This window comes from Lolium perenne, chromosome 1 (genome assembly GCF_019359855.2).
Source record: "Lolium perenne isolate Kyuss_39 chromosome 1, Kyuss_2.0, whole genome shotgun sequence".
Taxonomy (NCBI): Eukaryota; Viridiplantae; Streptophyta; class Magnoliopsida; order Poales; family Poaceae; genus Lolium; species Lolium perenne.
In genome coordinates, this window is record NC_067244.2 from 39,499,158 (window position 1) to 39,505,157 (window position 6,000).

Genomic DNA, 6,000 nt, shown 5'->3' on the forward strand with positions numbered 1-6,000 from the left:
CGAGAATTTACTTGGAATGGTTTGAAATGCCATGCATAGGTATTTATGGTGGACACTTTTGGAACAACTTGGTTTTCAGGTGTTTGGAAGCACGAGCAGCGTTCCCGCTTAGTACAAGTGAAGGCTAGCAATAGACTAGGGAGCGACAAATCAAGAGAGCAGTAACTGTCATAATCATGCTTGCGGCAAAATAAATTAACGGAGGCATAAAAGTGATACAAGAACTCTGAAGCAATATTGATCATCGAGGCTTAATTGACTTTTTGTTCAGTCATATGCATGCGTGAGCATGTGCCAAGTCGATATAAATGAATTATTCAGAGGAGGATACCACAATGCCATACTTACTTATGAATAAAACAATGCAAGCAAACATCCATGACATGCTACTCATATTAATAGATTGGAGCTAAACATGAGAGATCATAAACTACTAGACTTTCTCAAATAACATTTACCTCACATGAACCAACTAAGCATGCTCACATGGATGAGTATATGTACAAAAATGAAAACAAATAGAGTTCATACCAGCCTCTCACCACAATCAGATTGTCGTAGATCGTCATTATTGCCTTTTCACTTGTGCAGCTTGGATAATATGAAATGAAAACCACGCTCCAGCCACCAAAGACCATTGAACTCATAAGGAACTTTACAAACCAAAGAAGAACGGCAAATGTTTTTGGTGTTTTCGAATTAGAAACAAGAGCAAGAGGAAACAAACAAACAAAGCAAAATCTTTTTGGGTTTTCTTATAGCAAACTAGCAATAGCAAATAAAGTGAAACAAATGCAAGAAACCAAAGCAAACAAATGGTGAAGAGAAACAACAGAAATATTTTTGGTCTTTTTGTGTTTTGGGAAAGAAACAAAGCGAAAACAAGAAATAGCAAACTAAAAGAAACACATAACAGCAGGATGGCAGAAATCTGCCAAAACCTGACAGCAGTACAGAAATCGATTTTTACAAAAATCTTACGTTGCTCAGATCGAAAAGTGTTCAACTAATGAAAGTTAGATAACAACCTGGGGAACCTGCACAAAAATTGGCAGCTCAAAATGACGCTCTGGCTATTTTTGAGAATTTTTACGGTAACATTCCAGAATCTGTTTTCAGGCAGCACTTCCCCAGATATCATCTTCCTCTCATTAGAAAACCACTCAAACGAACAAAGCAAGTATGTGCAAGTATCCAGCGACCATAATATGCAAAGAATGAGTGATGCCGGTATACCTCCCCCCAAGCTTAGGCTTTTGGCCTAAGTGCAGTTCAACCCCAACGAGGGTCGTTGTTCCTCGCCGGTGGGTAGTCCATGGAGTAGTCATAGTAAAGTTCCTGTGCAGAAGAAAAGCGTGGAGGCTCCGCATATCCACCATGATGATGTGAGGAACTTGCTGCATCGGATGATGAGTCGAGGTGCTTGATACGTCTCCAACGTATCGATAATTTCTTATGCTCCATGCCACATTATTGATGTTATCTACATGTTTTATGCACACTTTATGTCATATTCGTGCATTTTCTGGAACTAACCTATTAACAAGATGCCGAAGTGCCAGTTGCTGTTTTCTGCTGTTTTTGGTTTCAGAAATCCTAGTAAGGAAATATTCTCGGAATTGGACGAAATCAACGCCCAGGGGCCTATTTTTCCACGAAGCTTCCAGAAGTCCGAAGACGAAACGAAGTGGGGCCACAGGGTGCCCAAACCCTAGGGCGGCGCGGCCCCCCCCTTGGCCGCGCCGCCCTGTCATCTGGGGCCCCTGTGCCCCCTCCTGACTTGCCCTTCCGCCTACTTAAAGCCTCCGTGACGAAACCCCCAGTACCGAGAGCCACGATACGGAAAACCTTCCAGAGACGCCGCCAACGCCGATCCCATCTCGGGGGATCCAGGAGATCGCCTCCGGCACCCTGCCGGAGAGGGGAATCATCTCCCGGAGGACTCTACGCCGCCATGGTCGCCTCCGGTGTGATGTGTGAGTAGTCTACCCCTGGACTATGGGTCCATAGCAGTAGCTAGATGGTTGTCTTCTCCCCATTGTGCTATCATTGTCGGATCTTGTGAGCTGCCTAACATGATCAAGATCATCTATCTGTAATTCTATATGTTGCGTTTGTTGGGATCCGATGAATAGAGAATACTTGTTATGTTGATTATCAAAGTTATATCTATGTGTTGTTTATGATCTTGCATGCTCTCCATTATTAGTAGATGCTCTGGCCAAGTTGATGCTAGTAACTCCAAGAGGGAGTATTTATGCTCGATAGTGGGTTCATGTCTCCGTGAATCTGGAGGGGTGACAAGAACCTCTAAGGTTATGGATGTGCTGTTGCCACTAGGGATAAAACATTAGTGCTATGTTCAAGGATGTAGTCACTAGTTACATTACGCGCAATACTTAATGCAATTGTCTGTTGTTAGCAACTTAATACTGGAGGGGGTTCGGATGATAACCTGAAGGTGGACTTTTTAGGCATAGATGCAGTTGGATGGTGGTCTATGTACTTTGTCGTAATGCCCAATTAAATCTCACTATACTCATCATGATATGTATGTGCATGGTCATGCTCTCTTTATTTGTCAATTGCCCAACTGTAATTTGTTCACCCAACATGCTGTTCGTCTTATGGGAGAGACACCTCTAGTGAACTGTGGACCCCGGTCCAATTCTCTTTACTGAAATACAATCTACTGCAATACTTGTTCTACTGTTTTCTGCAAACAATCATCTTCCACACAATACGGTTAATCCTTTGTTACAGCAAGCCGGTGAGATTGACAACCTCACTGTTTCGTTGGGGCAAAGTACTTTGGTTGTGTTGTGCAGGTTCCACGTTGGCGCCGGAATCCCTGGTGTTGCGCCGCACTACATCCCGCCGCCATCAACCTTCAACGTGCTTCTTGACTCCTACTGGTTCGATAAACCTTGGTTTCTTACTGAGGGAAACTTGCTGCTGTACACATCACACCTTCCACTTGGGGTTCCCAACGAGCGTGTGCTTTACGCGTCATCAGTGCCCCTCGACCTCCGTGTCATCTCTTGCATGTTGACCTCCTCTCTCTATGTGTGCATCCAGTGCACCTTCTGTGACCGACCAATCTCCCCTGGAATCAAGGTTAGACAAAACTGGCTCAGTATATCTTACTAATTTCTCAGTTTTCTTAGTTATTCTCCAGACTTTCTTATAAAATGTCATCTTGTAAAACAGGTTACCCAAGTTGGAGGAATCTGAAACAAATTCATGTTTAATCATAGAGGCTATATCAAGTTTTTCTATGTGGAATGGAATATCAAAATGATGAGGTTCTACATTATGAAAAGCCAGGAAACGAGAGGCGATGAGACCTCCACAAATTCCACCTTTCTCACGGTTAGTAGCAAGTCTATAGGCTATCAATGCCCCCAAATTATAAGTCTTACTATTTTGCAGTGCCGCAGCTAGAAAAGCCAAATCCGGGATAGAAAGTTTACCACCAATCTTTTTAGCAAGAACGCATTTGGTAATAAAATAGGCAAAGTAGCGGATAGCCGGGAGCTGAATACTAGTGATTTTACCATTATCTCCTAAGAAACTCCTTCCATCGCTAATCATTTTGAAGAGGTCCAAGAGTTCTTGCGGCGATCCCCTTATCTTCTCGCATGACCCCCATTGCGGTACTCTAATTGCTGCACAAAAAGCACTAAATGGCAAGTTGACAGCTTTATTGTAAATTTTATACTGGACCGTGGGGTTAGATCGCGACCAATTGAACTTGAAGTCCTGCACAAAAGACATAGTTAATTTTACATATTGTCTTGGCTCTCCTTCAACAAAGTCACTCAGCCCTGCACGAGAAATTAGACTTTGAACATCTTCAAGTATTCCCGCGCTTCTCATAAAATCCGCGCACGGGTAGTAAGAGGGGTACACTCCCTCTTCACGATTGACTCTCATAACTTGTTGGACTTCCAATTCTTGCTGGTTCAAGTGATATCTATTCCACTCCATTTTCTGAAATTTCAACAAACAATATAGAAATTTGATTTGGTGACATATAATTGAGGGAAACTACCATAGGAACTTGCTAGTGCACTAATCATGCATCAAAACTAGTTTCTACCACTTAGAACAAGCATGCAAGCCCACTAAACATGTTACCTACAGCAGCAAAATATTCAAGATATACTCAACCAAACCAAATTCTACTTGGATGGGTGGAGGAGTCACATACCAAGGAGCAAATGTGCCAAATTTCAGCAGGAAATCTGGGCTGAGCAAAGAGATCGAGAAATCTAGAGCTCTGGAGCAAAAACGCGAGAGAGAGGAACTTGGTACGAGTTTTTTCGGGAGAGAGAAGGTGCTGGGAGAAAGAGATGACAAAGTGGGGCAAAGGGGGGCCCACACCACATGGTGGCGCGGCCACCTCCTTGGCCGCGCCGGCCTGTGGTTTGGCGCCCTCTGGTGCCCCACAGGTCATCCTCTGGTGTTTCCAGGTGCCTCGTCGAAAAATAGGACCAACGGTATAATTTTTGTGAATTTTTGAAAACTTTGAAAAATGCACATTTCTGGGTATTTAGTTTATTATTACTGGCCAGGAAATTTTTTGAAATCTCCAAATAACTAAGGAACTTTGCAAATTAAAAGTGCTACAGCAACTAGAGCAAGTGGAGGAAGAAAGATATGTTTTTTACCTCCTCTATGCATATAAAAAGTATCCGTTAACAAGGTTGATCAAGTCTTGTCACCAAATAACTTTTTCATAGCATAAGAAGAAATAAACCTCAAATCAATCATGTTACCTTGAATTGTATTGATATGGATCCAATCACGAGAGTTTGATATTCTTCTTTAGGCTCATATATAGGACAATCAATAGTTCCCACTTTGATAGTTCTCACATTAGAAATAGTATTAACTCCACACGCTTTCTCAATCCTCTTGGGAAAATAAACGGTATGCTCCCTATCATCAACATTGAAAGTAACCTTTCCTTTATTGCAATCAATAACAGCCCCTGCGGTGTTAAGAAAAGGTCTCCCAAGAATAATAGACATATTATCATCTTCAGGCATTTCCAACACAACAAAATCAGTTAATATCAAGCAGTTAGTAGTAACTTGAACAGGAACATTCTCACATATACCAACAGGAATAGCAGTAGATTTATCAGCCATTTGCAAAGATATATCAGTAGGTATCAACTTATCTAAGTAAAGTCTCTTATAAAGAGAAAAAGGCATAACACTAACACCGGCTCCCAAGTCACATAGAGCAGTTTTAACATAATTATTCTTGATAGAACAAGGAATAGTAGGTATACAGGTCGCCCAACTTCTTTGGTATTTTGCCATTGAAAGAGTAATTAGCAAGCATAGTGGAAATTTCCTCATTGGGGATTTTCCTTTTGTTAGTAACAATATCTTTCATATACTTTGAATAAGGAGGCAATTTAATAGCATCAGTCAAAGGGATTTGCAAGAATAAAGGTTTCATCCAATCACAAAATTTATTATAGTGTTATTCTTCCTTTGATTTTAGTTTCTTAGCAGGAAAAGGCATTTGCTTTTGCACCCAAGGTTCTCTTTCATTACCATGTTTCTCAGCAATAAAATCTTCTTTAGTATACTTTTTATTTTTAGCATGCTTCTCAGGTTCTTCTTCAACCTCTTCTTTATCAGGAGTATCATTCTTGTCATTATCTTTATCATTATCATGTTCATTACCACTTTCAGTTTCAGCATCAGAAATAGAAATACTATTAGGATCATTAACAGGTTCAGAGGATTCTACAACATTTTTATGTTTCTTCTTCTTTTTCTTCCTAGAATGAGCACTAGGTTCAATGCGTTGAGAATCTTGTTCAATTCTTTTGGGATGCCCTTCAGGATATAGAGGATCCTGGGTAGAGACACCACCTCTAGTTGTTACTTCATAAGCATGTTTCTCTTTAGAATTGTTCCCTAACAAGTCATTTTGCACTTTAGTGAGTTGATCAATTTGAGTTTGAATCATATGAAA